Here is a 15,695-nt window from a genome sequence, read left to right on the forward strand (position 1 = left end):
AAACCACCTCTTTGTGGCTTTGCATTTTTTTTCCAAGGCTTTAATTGTTATTTTGCCTACATAGGCCTTAGTGCTCCTGATCAGCTACAATTTAGAGTATTTTATTGCTTTTCCTCATTTTTTTGTCTCTTGAGAAAAGTTGTTTTCCTCCTCCTCTTCCCCCCCTTGCCACTCTCCCACCCCCACACCCACTTAGCGGTTTAAGCATTTTGGTTGAGCATCTGACTTTTTTGATCTCTTGCGGCCATTAGTTTTAAAGTCCATCTCTATGCTTCGTATTCCACATTTGCTTTTTAAGCATAATTTAAATTTTATCTAACCAAAGTCTAGATTTTCTTTTCTAAAATTAGATAGCCATATAATACATTTTTAGTTTTTCCTGACTCTACAGAATGTTTGTTAAGCATGTTTTTTATCTCTATAACTAGTGGGTTATATATGTTAGTTTCTGATTGTAATTTCTATTATAGTTCTGTTATATGTGTATGCCTTAGTAGGTTCTAATCTTTTTTTGAGAAAGCATTTATTGTGTCATTTAAATTTTTATAACAATTCTCTCCCAAAGTTTTGTGTTGTTAAACACAGATTGTTGAACCACATATCATTGTTATTATTGTAATTTTAAGGGTTCTGAATCATTGAGCTTTACAGTTGAAAAGAAACCTTGATTTAAATCAGTCAAGCTCTCTTGTTTTCTGCATGAGGGAACTGAGAACAGTGAAGTCATTTGCCCAAAGTCACTAGCTGCTTGGTGGTAGAAGTAGAACTTGAATGCCAGTGCAGCATTGATTATATCAGTCTGTTCATTCCTGGAGATTATACTTGTCTGCTAATCACATCTATACTGGACCATATACAAACAAAAAACAGTTGTTGATTTGTGGGAGAAAAATAAAATAATCAATCTGGCTTAGAAATGAGTAGACTGATCAGCGTATTCTTTCCTATTCAACACATAGTCTTCCTCTCAGATCCTGTATTTGTGGATCAGGACATTTTCTTTACGCTCTGGGTAGAACTGGGGATGATAATGCCAAGTTTTTTCTCTTTGAATTACACTTCTACAGAAGCCTTGCAACCATCTGTTATAATAATCTTTGGGCAGATTTTGTTTAAGCTTTTGAAATAATAATACATTCCAGTCCTGTCTCACTGAAGATAACCCTTCTAGTAATAGGATTTTGTGCTCTTTAAACTCTTCACTCACTTACTGATGTCCTAGTTTGTATCATTCCTGTAGATGACTGATTTTTATCCGTGACATGTTGTGGCCTCCTCATTTCATTTTTACATAGAGTAATTTAGAGTAACGAGTTTGATGAGAACCTAATTTTTGCTAATGTATTTGCAAGAGTAACATGAAGGCATATTAGTGCTCTGAGGTAATCTTTCAAGGGGAAATAAATGGCAGAATTAAAGCTTGCCTTCTTCTCCTGATGTTTTTATAAGTAGTTCAACTTTTTTTTTTTTTTTTTCAAAATGAAAGTGTTGTTTTGGCTTCATCCTGTTGTTATTTTACAGCTTTACTGATATACATTTCACATATCATAAAATATACCCGTTTAAATCATACTTTTTTTTTTTAGTGTATTCATAGTTGTTCATCCATCACCACAAACTAATTTTAGAACATTTTCAACACTCCAAAAAGAAACCCTACATCTATAAGTAGTCACTCTGTATTATCCTTTTGTCTCCTGGCCCCTGGCAACCACTAATCTAGTTTCTGTCTCTATGATTTGCCTGTGTTGGACATTTCATTTAAGTGGAATCATACAGTTTGGGCCCTTTTGTGACTAGTTTCTTTCACTTAGCATGCTTTCAAGGTTCACCTGTGTTGTAGCATTCCTTTTATGGCTGAATAATAGTCCATTGCATGGATATACCCCATTTTGCTTATCCGTTAATCAGGTGATGGACATTTGGGTTGTTTACATATTTTGGCTATTATTAATAATGCTGTTGTAGACATTCTTGTACAAGTTTTTGTTTAGACACTTCTTTTCAGTTCTCTTGGGTATATACCTAAGAGTAGAATTGCTAGGTTATATGGTAACTATTTAACTTTTTGAGGAACCACCAAACTGTTTTCCAAAACAGCTACACCATTTTACATTTCCACCAGCAGTGTGTGAGGGTTCCAGTTTCTCCCTGTCCTTGTCAACACTTGTAACTGTCATTTTAGTTACATGCTAGTGGGTGTAAAGTGGTATCTCATTGTGGTTTTGAGTTAATTTTTTTGATAACTATTAATGACGAGATCTTTTTCATATGCTTGTTAGCCATTTGTGTCTCTTTGGAGAAAGGTCTATTTCTGTCAAATTCTTTGCCATGTTAAAAACTGAATTGTCTTTTTATTGTTGAATTCTAAGAGTTCTTTGTGTATTCTGGATTCAAGTCCTTTTTCATACGTGATTTTCAAATAGTTTCTCTCTCAGGTTGTTTTCACTTTCTTGATGGAGTCCTTTAATGCACAACATTTTATACTTTTTATGAAGTTCAATCTGCCTGTTTTTCTTGTCACTTATGCTTTTGCTGCCATGTCTGAAAACCATTGCCTAACCCAAGATAATGAAGATTTACTCTCGTTTTCTTCTAGGAATTTTATGGATTTAACTGTTGCATTTAGGTCTGTGATCCATTTTGAGTTAATTTTTGTGTACAGTGTGAGGTAGGGGTCCAGCTTTATTTTACTGCATGTGAATATCCAGTTGTCCCAATACCTTTGCTGAAAAGACTATCTAGTCCCCACCTCCACCTCATCTGCCTCCCATTGAATTGTTTTGGCACTCTTGTCAAAAATCAATTGACTGTAAATGTGAGGGTTTACTTCTGGACTCTTCATCCATATTCCATTGATCTATATGTCTGTCCTCATGCAAGTACCATACTGTCTTGATTTCTATAACCTTCAGTCTGGTTTTCAAATCAGGAAGTATGAGTCCTTCAACTTTGTTCTTCCTTTTCAGGATTGTGTTGAACTGAATCTGTAGATCAATTTAAAGAGTATTGCCATCTTAATGTTAAATCTTCTGATCCATGAACATGGGATATCTTCACTTAATTAGTACTTCTTTCACTTCTTATGATAATTTTTATAGTTTTCAGAGTGTGTTTTATACTTCCTTTGTTAAATTTATTTCTAAGTATTTTATTCTTTTTGATGCTATGATAAATTGAATTTTCTTCATTTCATATTGTTTGCTAGTATATCAAAATACAATTGATATTTATTTGTATAGTGATCGTGTATTCTGTAACATTGATGGATATGTTTATTAGCTCTTATAGTTTATTTGTGGATTCCTCAGTATTTTCTACATACAAGGTTATATCATGTACATAGTGATCGTGTATTCTGTAACATTGATGGATATGTTTATTAGCTCTTATAGTTTATTTGTGGATTCCTCAGTATTTTCTACATACAAGGTTATATCATGTACAAGTAGAAGTAGTTTTACTTCTTCCTTTGTAACCTGAAAGCTTTTAATTTCTTTTTCTTGCCTAATGCCCTGGCTGGAATGTCTAGTACAATATTGAATAGAAGTGGTGGGAGCAGACATCCTTGTTTTGTTCCTGATTTTTAGGGATTTTGTTTCTGATTTTTCTCCATTAAGTATGATGTTAGCTGTGGGTTTTTCATAGATAGCTTTTGTCAGGTTAAGGAAATTTCATTTAATTTCTGTGTGTTTTTTTTTTTTTATCATAAAAGGGTGTTGGAGTTTGTCAGATGCTTTTTCTGCATCAATCGAGATGATTATGTGGTTTATTTTTATATCCTTTATTAATATGATGTATTACATTAATTGACTTTCAGATATTAAACAAACATTGAATCCCTAGTGTTAATCACACTAAGTGAAGGTGTACAATCCTTTTTATATGTTGCTGGGTTCATTTGCTAGTCTTTTGTTGAGGATTTTTACATCTATGTCCATAAGTAATATTGGTCTGTAGTTTTGTATGAAGTCTTTGATTTTGGTATCAGGGTAGTAACAGTCTTATCAAATGAGTTGAGATGTGTTCTGACTTTATCTTGAAGTAATTTTGGTTTAATTTTGGACATTCATTTAGTGATAGCAAATTCTAATTGCCTAATTACTGAATGAAGTTACTATAACTAATGTTTAAGAAGTGATGTGTTATTGAACTTATGGCATTCAGAAGAAACCTAGAAGCCTCCCTCCAGCACAATAGCAAATATTTGAGAATGAAAGGCAGATGCAAAATTAAATACAATTGAATTAAGTCACAAATTTTCTTTTTCTCCACCTTTTCCTTATCTTGAGACATTTAGGGTAGAGGTTCCAAGTCTAGCACTTCAGATCCTTGTCTCCTACTTGGTTCCCTTAACCTCTTGTCTTGGTTTTATTTTGAAGTAGTTGTTACTTCATTCTGGTTATGCCATAAATAACACCTAATTTTAACATTCTTGGGGTGGTCTATGCAAGTTTCCCAAAAAGGCCAGAAGAGAGTTGAATTGGAAGCATAAAGCTCTAAAATTTTGCTAATTGTTCTCTTCCTACTTTTTCTTCTTCTTCTTCTCTTTTTTTTGGGGGGGGGGCTAGGGGAGGGAGGTAATTAGGTTTATTTACTTATTTTTAGAGGAGTTCCTGGGGATTGAACCCAGGACCTTGTGCATGCTAAGCATGTGCTCTACCACTTGAGCTATACCCTCCCCACTCTTCCTACTTCTTAACTTTTAATTATTCACCATTTAAAATAGCAGTGAATAGAAGGAGTTTTTCTTGTCTACCACATAGCTTATGATGGTGACTTAGTATTTTTTTTCAGAGGTACTACAGTGGTTAGCATCCAACAAACACTCAGCAAGTGTTTATGAGTGAATGGGAATTAATGATAGGGCTTTAAGGGGTTATCTAGTTTTCTTGAAAATCAAAGAAAATCATTCAAGGCAAGAATACAAGTATTACCATTGTCATGTTATAAAAATTTAATGCCCTAGCCTAAATGTTACCAGCAAGATCACGTTTTGATACGGCCACCATAGAAATTTTAGGGAAGTGTGAGTAGTTTTCCCCCTCCCTTACACAGAAGGATTTTTTCTTTATACCACAAAAGATACAGTTTCATTAGGCTTTTTGTTATTGTTGCCGTTCTGCCAATTGAAGCTAGTTCATTTGAGACCAGTTTTGTTAGATAAATTTGTTTATTTGATTGTGGGAATTAATTTGGAATACGGCTGAAAATATGGAATATTGTGTTCTGTTATTTTTGTCAGTCTAATTCAGAAATCAAAAAAGATTGCTGTTAGGAAAATTATGTATGACTTCTTGGTAAATGAGTGACAGAGATAAGACAGGGACTTTAGCATTTCCTGAATTCCAGTCATGTTCTCTCAGTAGCTTATGGCCTCATTTATAATACTGTACTCACCATGATTTTTACATTAGTTGTTTTTCAGGTTTCACCGTCTGTGTAAAAGGACTATGTTCAGGAGTTTTTGGTCTGCAGATTTATCTATAAATGATCTAAAGCAGTGCTTCTCCAATTTTTCCTTTAAAGTGCTCTTAGGGATTGTCCAGAGCAACTTGTAACAAAAAGGGCATTTCTTTGAAAACTTCTTTATCTTGAAAAAATGGGAATTTTGCATTTTGTTTCATAATATATTTGTGTTTATTTTACAAAAGTGTATCTGATTTTACTATAATCTTTGAGTAAATTGACACTCTAGCAAGGTCTCTCCTGTTTGTTGAGTGGCTTCACTTACTCCCTAGTCCATAGCTGTATGCTCCAGACTGCACATGAGAACAGTTCAAGAATCCAGGAATCAGTGGATTAAAAAGTAATGTTCCTTTCCATGAATGGTGTGTCTCTCCATTGGAGGGAACAGGTAGGGTGTGCTGTCTCCATAATCCCTAGGTTTGCTCTGCATCTTAATTTTGGACTCAACAACTGATTTAAAAAAAATTTTAAATGCCTTTTGCCTTGTGTACTTGCTGCCTCCTTTTCTCTTTGAACTACACACCCCACCCCTCAGGTCTCTTTCCCACCCTTTACAACTTGGCCGCTCACAGCTGCCTTGAAGTTATTCTGCATGTTTATCTTTATGTATCATTTGGAAAAGAAGCCAGACAGTTGCTTGGTAAATTTTGAGCCTATTCTGACATTGCTGTCTGATACAATGTTTAGGTCCTAGGCAGATCACTTCATTTGACATTGCCTCATCTGCAAAATCAGTTTATTAGAACACTCCTCCTGTTATGTTTGGTCAGTTAACTTTTTTGGTTAATTCTAATTATTTGAAAGTTTAAAAATGTTCTATATGAAAGTTCAAAGCATTATAATTAATTAAAATCCACCTAAATAATCAGCTTATTTAATCAGTAGTTTTTTTTGTTTGTTTAACTCCTTGAGAAAATTTATTAAAATAGTCACATAAAGTTCTGCTTAAACTGCATTCACTTGAAGTCAGTGCTTCTGTAGCTACTTTGAAATCTGGGACTGCAGAGGAGAAAATCATCAACCTTGGATGTTAGATCTTAGCATCACTAGTGGCCTGGGAGAACCTGACTTATTTCCTTAGGTGATACAGTTGTATTCAGTTGGATTTTAGTACTATCATCTTAATTATCCCCAAATAAATTATTTCTAGATTTAGGAGTGCTTTCAGTGTTAACTTGTAACTTTATTGTTCTTATTACTAACACTTAAATCACGAGGCTGTCCAAGATTAGTTTTCTTCTCAATGAGTTATTGAGTCTCACTTCTATGGTGAGATGGTAAGATAATACCTTTGTGTAAATTCCAGAGGCTATATCTTTAGTATGAGGAAGGAAAATTATCTTCTTTTTAGGAGAGATTGAAACTAAGGAATGCCATGCATTCTTACAATACTTTGCCATTGACAAGTTTTTCAAATGCCTTAGGTTGTTCAATCTTATTGCAAGTTTGTTGCTACTGGACTGAGTATGTAAGAATATATGTTATTTTGAATTAGTTGAGACCTACATCTAATGAAAAAAAAAATCTTGATCTCTGAGCTTTATAGTCATTGTAATCAGTGTGAGGATTTTCTCTTACTTACCTTTGGCCAAATCTTGATACTTGTGAAACTGAATTGGTGGTATTGTTCAGGTTTGATACCTTTGTCGTGTTTGCACTTCTTATGTGCAAGGTGAGTAGCATGTTCCTGTTGGGAGGATATAACTCTGGAAGGCAAGTGTTGCGGTGTGAAAAGTGAGAATTGGAGACTGACACCCTGATCCCAGCATGTATTTCAGCTTTGGCTTTGTGCAGTCCTCTGTTTTCTCTTGGCCTCATTTTCTCTCTAATAAAATCTGAATGTTGAATTAGATGGCCTTCCATATTCCTTCTACCATCCAAAATTGTTTGATTTAAATAAACTTCCTAATTTTGTTTCAGTTTATTCTGACTTTCTACTTAATATTTAGCTAGTTAAATATTGACATGAGAGTATGCACCAATTTCAGCTTAAAGATGTTTCTTTCATGATATAATTTTAGTACTGTCTTGATGTGTTCGTTTCTGTGATACCTGGACTAGGTTCCTGGGATGCAGTGGTAAATAACAAAAACTGGGTCCCTGTCCTTTTGAAACTAAATGGCTTAGGCTTTAGGACTTTCTCCTGAATTATTATAATTTCTTTTTTTTGTACAAAACAAAATAATCCCTTGTTCTTTCGCAATAGTTGGGACATATGAAGTACTGACTTTGTGATGGAATATTATGCTTAGGAAATTTTGGCTTGTTAGAAGATATATGGTGAGGAAGTTAGAGAATGCCTTTTTGGACTATGTTTACTGTATAGACGAGTAATAAATCAGAAGTTGGAATAAGCATAGTTCCTACCTTTAAGGGCTTTCAGGCCAGCTTCAGGAGGCAAGACTGGTATATGAAAACCTCAGAAGAATTACAAAGAGCATTTAATCAAGAGCAAGGTAATATAGTGCCAATTATCTACATTATTGTTACTATTTTTATTATTATTGTTGCTATTATTATTATTATTATTATTATTATTATTATTATTATTATTATTTTTATTATTACTGTTTCCTTGAAGGAAAAATTGGAGGTGGATTAGGGGAGAGGAATGAATAAGGAATGATGGTCCCCTTTTTCTAGGCAGTAAGAACACAAAGACATGGAGACATGGGTAAGTACAGAGTTGTGTATAGGAAAGAAAGGCTTTTTTATATAAGGTTATATAAACTATGACAATATAAATAATCATAAAGTAACAATGCAAATAGTGTAAGATGTGAGAAAATAATCAGTATGTTTTTGACTTCAGGAATAGGAAATCTAACTCAAATTGGCTTAAACAATAATGTTTGTTACATTGGTCTCATGTAGCTGGAAGTCTGGAAGTCTTGGAGATGTCAGGATTGATATAATCATTCAATGCTGTCACCAAGGACCAAGGTTCTTGCCAACTCTCTGTTCTGTCCTCTTTCATGTTGGTGGCATCTTCAGGCTTGCTAAAAGGTGTGAAGTGTCATGTTTAGCATTATATGAAGAGGGACTGTTTCTTCCTCATCTCATCTTTAGGAGTAAAGAAGCTTTTCTCACAATTCTCTCTTGGAGGCCTTCCAGTGATAGGTTTCCACTCAATTCTCATTGGCCAGGATTAGGTTCCATGCCCATTCCCAACCAATCACTGGCAAACAGAATGGGTTAAAACTAATACTGGAGAGTCAACCACAATGACTATTCTAGGAATGATTTGAAAAATGAGGGGCGAGTGTGTGTTTAATCAGTCTTGACATCTGCTGTATTTTGGGGGAAAATTTTAAGAAAATGTATTTCTCTATGATTTTTGTGTCTGTAGTGACTCACCATGTTTTATTTTTTAAAATTGAAGATCAGTTGATCTACAATGTTGTGTTAGTTTCTGTTGTACACCATAGTGATTCATAAAGAATCAAAATGAAAAAGAAAAATATACTTTTTCATAATCTTTTTCCTTATAGGTTATTACAAGATATTGAATGTAGTTCCTTGTGCTGTACAGTGGGACCTTGTGTTTATCTGTTTTATATATAGTGGTTTGCATCTACTATTCCCAGGCTCCTAATTTATCTCTACTCCCTTTCCCATTTGGTAACCGTAGATTTGTTTTCTGTGTCTGTGTGTCTCTTTCTGCTTTATAAAGAAGTGTGGTTCACCTTTGAATGTCCTTACTTGTAAAACTTGGTGCTTGAGCAGAAAGACTTCTGATTTGAGATAAGAATGTAAAACAAGTTGACTGATTTTAAGTGCCATAAACACTGTGAACTCCCCACTCTTGGGCCGAGCAATGAAAGGGCAAGTTGGAATTTATTTTTACCCCAAATGCATGTTTTAAAGTGAGCATTTCCACCTTTTCCCTAATCATTGAAAAAATATATTTTAATAAACTTGATTATTTGGGGGCCTAATTAAATCTGGCAGTTGAGTTTTCAGAATAGATGCAGTAGTAAAATTAATTATTTTGTGGTGGATGCCTTTGAACATAATATTCAAGTGTACACTGCAAAGGGCTTTGCCTTATTTGGTATCTTTCATTCTGCTCATTTAGATTTCAGTCCTCAAATTAGGGCTCTAGTTCGCCATCTATTGGTCTTGGCATTGTGTTTTTAACACCTTGCTGTATTTTGTGCAATTACCGTTTATGTAGAGATATGTGTGTATGCATTTTTTAATGAACTAAATTTTCCTTCCCAGGATTATAAACTAAAAAGCCAAGACTTAGGATCTCTTTTGGAGGTGCATACAAATAGGTATACATGTATTCGTTTATTCTTTGTGTAGTTTGACTCTGTGACTTTCTTAGCTGCTTTCTTTTGATATTTGAGAACCATGACTATGACTAAGAGTGTGATTTTAAGAGTACAAATGGAAACTCACGGAAATTTAGGTGTAGATGTTGTAGGAGCTGGTGAATTGGTGTAACTTTGTGGGAGGACTAAAACTGTAAGGTTTTTTTTTGACTAACAGAAGTGATGCATACGACCGGATATTGGTTCTGGTAAGCCACAAAACAGTATTGAGCATTTCTCATCTTCCTTTTTGGTAGTAGAGCATACCATCTCTGCTGAATATGATGATTTAATTGTTGGAAACATTTTTTTCCTTCTGTCATTTAAAGTAATATTTTGATGAATCCAAGAGTTCCCTTTTAAAATCTCTAAGCACTGAATTCATCTTTTGGCAACTTTCTCTTTAGTTTCAAAGGATGGTGGAATTATAATTTGCGTAAATGTGACACTTTGTATTATATTGCTGAATTTTTTAATCTAGAAAAAGTTCCATGATTTTAAGCCCCTGTTTTGAGAAAGAAATGAAATACTGTACTGACAAACTGGTCATGAGAAATGATAAACTGCCACCACTTTAAACCAACTCTGGTAGGAAAGTAGAAGTTTGCTTTTTTTGTGAGATTTGGTTTTCTCTATGGAGTTCTTTGTTAAACTTTTAGCATAGCAGTGAACTTCCTTTTGGTGGCGACAGGAAGCATAAATACTCATTGTGTAATGCCACTTGCCTGCTTTGGCGGATCTGCCAAGCCATGACACTCAAAACAAGACGCGTGCTTCTTAACGAAAACTACAGTTCCCAGCGGGCCAGGCGCTGGTGGGCCATCGCTTCCCCTCTTGCTCCCGGCTGGCCCTTCCCGGGCTGGCCCGGCGCGGGCCCTGGCCCGCGCCTGCGCAAGGAGGACGTGCGCCTTTTTCTTTCTTTTTTTTTTTTTTTTTCCACCCTGGCGGCTGCGGAACGCGGCTGTGGGGCTAGTGCCCAGGCGTGCTGCAGTGTACGGAGGCAGGCTGCTAGGACAAAGGGCGGCAGAAAGCACTTCACTGGTCAGGGAGCTCCCCACCTGATTGAGCGCACGTTTAACCCTGGAATAGTGTGGCACCGGCGGCATAAGCCTGTTTACTACACAGTTCACTACTCCTCGCTCACGTCCTCTTGCTCCGCCGCGCCAGCCTGCCTTGCCCCTCATAGCCTGCGCGCGGCCCCGCCAACCCCAGCGCGGAGGGAATGTGACGGCGTCAGTGCCTCAGGTTAGCTTCATCCCGCCAGGAGTGAGGGTCCGTGCCCGCCTGCCGCAGTGCCGCGTGCCGTCGCCGCACGTCTGGGAGCGGCTGGGTCCCGGCGCCACGGTCTCCGCAGTTGGAGGTGCAGAAACAGCGGCCGCAGCGAGGAGCCATGACTGAGGCGGCGGCGGCGGCGGCCGCGCCTCCTGGCGGCCCGCGGGGGCGGCGCGGCGGGCGCCCCCTGGCGGCGCGCCGGGGCGGAGCGGCCCTTCACCGCCGCAGCCGCAGCCGGCGGAGGCGCTGCTGTCCCTCCTCCCCGTGTCCCCGGCGCTCGCCCGCTCGCTCGCTCGCTCCATTCTCCCTCCGCTTCAGATTAAAGGGGGGGAGGGAAAAGAAGCTCGGCCGCCATTTTCCCAGTGCCGCCGCCACCGCCGCCACCGCTCGCCCAGCCGGCGGGAGAACCGAGCACCGTATCGAAGCCGACTCGTCTCGCCGCGGCGGCTCGGGGGGCGGCCGGAGCGCGCTCCCCGGCCGAGAAGAGGCGTCCGGGGGTGGCGGCCGGGGTGCGGGCTCGGGCTGCGGACGGCGGCGCTTGTTTGTGTGGGGCGGGGGGGCGGCTTCACCCTCTGCCCCCGCCCGCTCGTCCTCCCGGCCGGGCTGTGGTCCCCGGCCGTGCCCAGGCCCCGCCGGAGCCGAGGAAGGCCAGAGAAAGGGCCCGAAAGAGAAGAAAAAGCGGCCGCTCCCCGCCGCCGCCGCCGCCTTCCCCTCCCCCTCCGCCTCGCCCCCCCGCCCGGAAAGTCAGGGCGGCTCCGGGCGCCGGGGGGGAGGAGAGCGGCGGGCCCGGGCCGGAGCCGCCGCCGCGCGCCCCCGCCCGCCGCCGCCGGCCCTCGGCGCCCAGGCCGGGGGCTGTTTGCAAACTGCGCCCATTTTGTGGGGCTGAATCCGCCCGGGCAACGCTCTTCCATCACGTGGTAGGTGCTGCTGCTGCTGTTCCTCTCCTCCTCCCGCTGCCCTTTCTCCTTCTCCTCGCTCTCCCTGTGGCTCCCATTTCTCCCTCTCTTTGTTAGTTGTAACTAGAAAGGCAAGGCAGGGCAGGAAAAATCCCCGGAACTTTAAATGGCCTCTCCGGGCTTCCCCGCTGCGGGTCCGGGGCTGGGAGTCGCCCCAAGGGCGGGGGTGTGCGGGGGCCCTTCCCCACCAGCTGCTGCCTCGTTCGCCAGCTTTTCCTTTGGCGTTCTATTTAAAAATGCGGCCTTAAGAACACGATTTATTCCCGTATAAAAAGACCCCAAACAAACTCTGGCTCTCGCCTTGAACTTCTCTTGACTGCAAAAGGCCTTTCTCTGCTCGAAACACACATCTTGCGTGTTTCACGGTGTGTATCATAACTCAGATTGTTTAGTGAGATGTTATTTGTTTCATTTATTTATTATTTTTGTTGCCCGTAAATTGAGGTCACTTACGTTTTCAGATCTAGTCTCTCTCAGGCGGACGTGTTTCTTTCTTTTCTTTTTTTTTTTTTAACTAAAGAGGAAGAGACATTTATTTGCTTTTAAGTGAGTTTGGGGGCCTGTTTTCCGGCTGACGGTCTTTTGAGTCTCAGCAAATAGTTTGATTGTTTTCCATATGATAAACAACCCTACCCTCATGTTTTACTTAAAAATCCTTTTGTTTTCCGTTGTTGGGATCCCAGTGTGGTTTTTTGGAGAAACACGTTACTTAACTATTGCTTATCGATTGCCTTAGGGAAGAAGGGGTGACATGATGGCGCCACTTTAAATTGCTCTTTACTCCTCCTCCGTTTTCTCCCTCTTTATTCTGGAGGTCACTGGAGCATTTTTCGTGACCTATTAATAAAACTACTTAAGAGTGTTAACAGGACAAGTTGTCGGGCTAGAGTTTAGTACCTTGAAGGTCGGGAGACCCGAATCCCGAGGTCCCCAAAGTTCCGAGAAATCTCTCTAGTCCTCCGGCCTCGCCTCCCTCCCTTCCATTCACAATCCTGGTGTTGCCATCTCCTTTGTCACGTGGCTAGCAATCATTGTGTTTTTTTGTTTGTTTTGAGGTGTGTGTTTATATTTTAAATTGTAGCCCAGAGAAACCTCCCCCCTCCCAATTGGAGAGATTAAAACGTTTTAGTATTTTTTTAGTTTTAGAGTCGGAGAGCATTTATAATAAACGATAAAATTACATAATCTTTGCCTTGCATAATCATGATATAGTTACAGATTGTTACTGAACTTCGTCTCTAAAGCACTTTGAAGTATGGAAAGTAGAACATTGGGTATGTTTTCCATTTTTCAGAATAGTTTGCAGTATTTCCCTTGCTTTTTGGGTCATTTAAAGTACCACTATTTACAAGGGCTTAAGTGGGTGTGTTTTCCCCTCCCCCCTTCTATAGGCTGTACTGGGTTCCTTTTCTAACGTACTTGTCTGACCAATTTAGAAATTTTCAATTGTGTACAGGCTTGTCATTTAAAACATTTTTCTTTTCTCCTAACAACAGTGAATACTTTTGAGTAATAGTTTTCTATCTAAAGGTATTTCATTACGTTTCTGTTACATTTTTCATCCCGAGAATTTTGCAATTAATCCTGTAGGTTTAGAAGAATGTTTTTCTGTTATCTGCTTCTTCGTATCAGTTTTCCCAGTAATTGGATAAATTCCTATTTTATAAAATACTAAGTACATTTCTCTGTTGTTTCTACATAGGGTACTAGCCACTTGTCAATTTGAAAAGAAGATCTGCTGTGAGTTAAAAAGTAAATATGAAATGTAACAATTCTCAAGTATACATTGATTCATTTCCTTTTACTATGTATAGTTTGAATGGTTTTGGGCCATTTTCTTTGCTAACAGTTACATCATGTCATGTGATATGTGCAGTGTGATGTGTAGTTCTAAAAATAAGGCAAGGTAAAAATGCTCATCCCTTGGGAATTTAAAAAATCTATTGGAAATGTGGGATAACTATCCCCAGTCATGGAATTCTGATTTCAGTTTCCACTAGGTTTATCCAACAAAGTATGCAGTTCCTTTGACCTTTAGCATATTTGATGTGTTTGTTAGTGATGTCTTGATTTGAGGTGGTTTAATTTTTTAATTCACAAGTGTGCACCACTTGGAGGGTAACACAGGCATGACAAAACTCTTAACATCTGTATTAAGGCAAAGATGATTGGTCTTTGATGATTGCCTTATTTAAGTATATATATAAAAACAAGTATTTCTGATTTATGCCTGTAGACAGAAGAGTGATCGATTAAGTGTTGATAAAGCCATGAGATGGGGTGGAGTTTTTGGTCTTTTACATGAATCTATTTAAGTGAAGTATTTAGAAGTATTCCTGCTTTTTTCCTGAAAGTTTTGTTCAGAACATTAACATTTGACGTTTGTGGTTTGCCAAAGTGAAATGTTAAATTTTTGTCTGATTCTCTTCCTGCCTACACATTATTTCCATGGTTAAACCTGCAGAGCATACTTTGATTGTTAGGTGACTTATCATTATCCTGTTGAGGAAAATTCTGGAAGCTAGAAAATGAGTGAACCTTAGTTCACTTTTGAACTTATCAGGGTGAGAAGAAAGGAAGATAATTCATTTTTTTCTTCTTCAAACACTGCCAGTACTCTTTCATTTCTAGTCATGCTACACTGTAACCACTGTTAATCCTCTGGATTTTATTGGTTGACCACAGATTTTTAATTGTATTTTAAAGTGAATAACAAGTTATAGATTTGTTCTGTTTGATATAACCTGACTCATGTAATTTGTAAACATAGGGCCATTGTGATTGGTGATGCTGATTTGAGAAGGTATTTTAGTATTGAGTAGTTCTAGTTAGGAACTTTCTGAAGTAAAGCTTAGTTACCTTGTTACAGTACTGGAAAAGCAATTTTTAAATGTTGTAGAAGAAAAGAAACAACCAAACATACTAATCCATACTGGATTTTCTAAGCAATAGTCATTGAAAATCTTATGTTTAAACAGTAATGTTTATTCCTCTTAAATTTAGTCACCTTCTTTGTGGAGTTTGGTAGGAGCTGTTTTTTTCTTCTTGATGAGGCCATTAGACACAGAAATTAAATGACTTCCTGGAGAGAGAGATTTAAAAAAAAAATTAATGGTGTTCCCCCTAGCCCCACCTCCAACATCTCTCTGTTCCTTTGAGTTTGGAAAGGAGGTCTTCGGTTGATTGCCCCGGAGCATATCTCATTATTGAGTGGTTTATTTAGAGTTTTAAAGTACCTTTTCTTTTTCCCTCTTTCTCTTTTTCAAGTAAGTTTCTGCCTTGATTGGTTAGACTGTTGTAGGTTTCAGTAAAGTGTCCCCAGACACCTGGACTTCCTACTGTTTCAGTGCAAAGAGTACTTGGAACATGTCTTTTCCCTAAAATAGGACTTTAACTCTTTCTTGGAAATCTGTATTAAGACTAATTTTTGAGTCTTGACATTGCTTCTGAAGATACATGTTTAAATTACAGCTTTTATCATAATAAGTTGCATATTAGCCTCTGGACATTCTAAAAGCTGTGCAAAGGTATTCCTGCCAGAGTATAGTAATTCATGACACAAAACAACTCTTTCATCAGTACTTCCTTTTCCCTAAAATGTAAGATCAAAACTCAGTGAGCTACAATAATGGTTAGAAAAGATAATATGAATTTAAAAAGACAAGTATCCCACTGTGCT

General features: G+C 38.5%; 1 protein-coding gene across 4 annotated transcripts in view; it reads left to right on the plus strand.

Moving 5' to 3' along the window:
* KANSL1 (KAT8 regulatory NSL complex subunit 1) overlaps window positions 1-15,695 on the plus strand; it is a 164,403-nt gene that overhangs the window by 13,155 nt on the left and 135,553 nt on the right. For 2 of the 4 annotated variants that reach the window (XM_031468784.2, XM_064495704.1), the window contains exon 1: window positions 11,847-11,977. The exons of the other annotated variants lie outside the window; for them this stretch is intronic. The gene's annotated coding sequence lies outside the window, so the exon portion shown is untranslated. Of the gene's footprint in view, window positions 1-11,846; window positions 11,978-15,695 lie in introns of those variants that run through there. 4 annotated transcript variants of the gene reach the window in all.

Source organism: Camelus dromedarius, chromosome 16, assembly GCF_036321535.1.
Source record: "Camelus dromedarius isolate mCamDro1 chromosome 16, mCamDro1.pat, whole genome shotgun sequence".
Taxonomy (NCBI): domain Eukaryota; kingdom Metazoa; phylum Chordata; class Mammalia; order Artiodactyla; family Camelidae; genus Camelus; species Camelus dromedarius.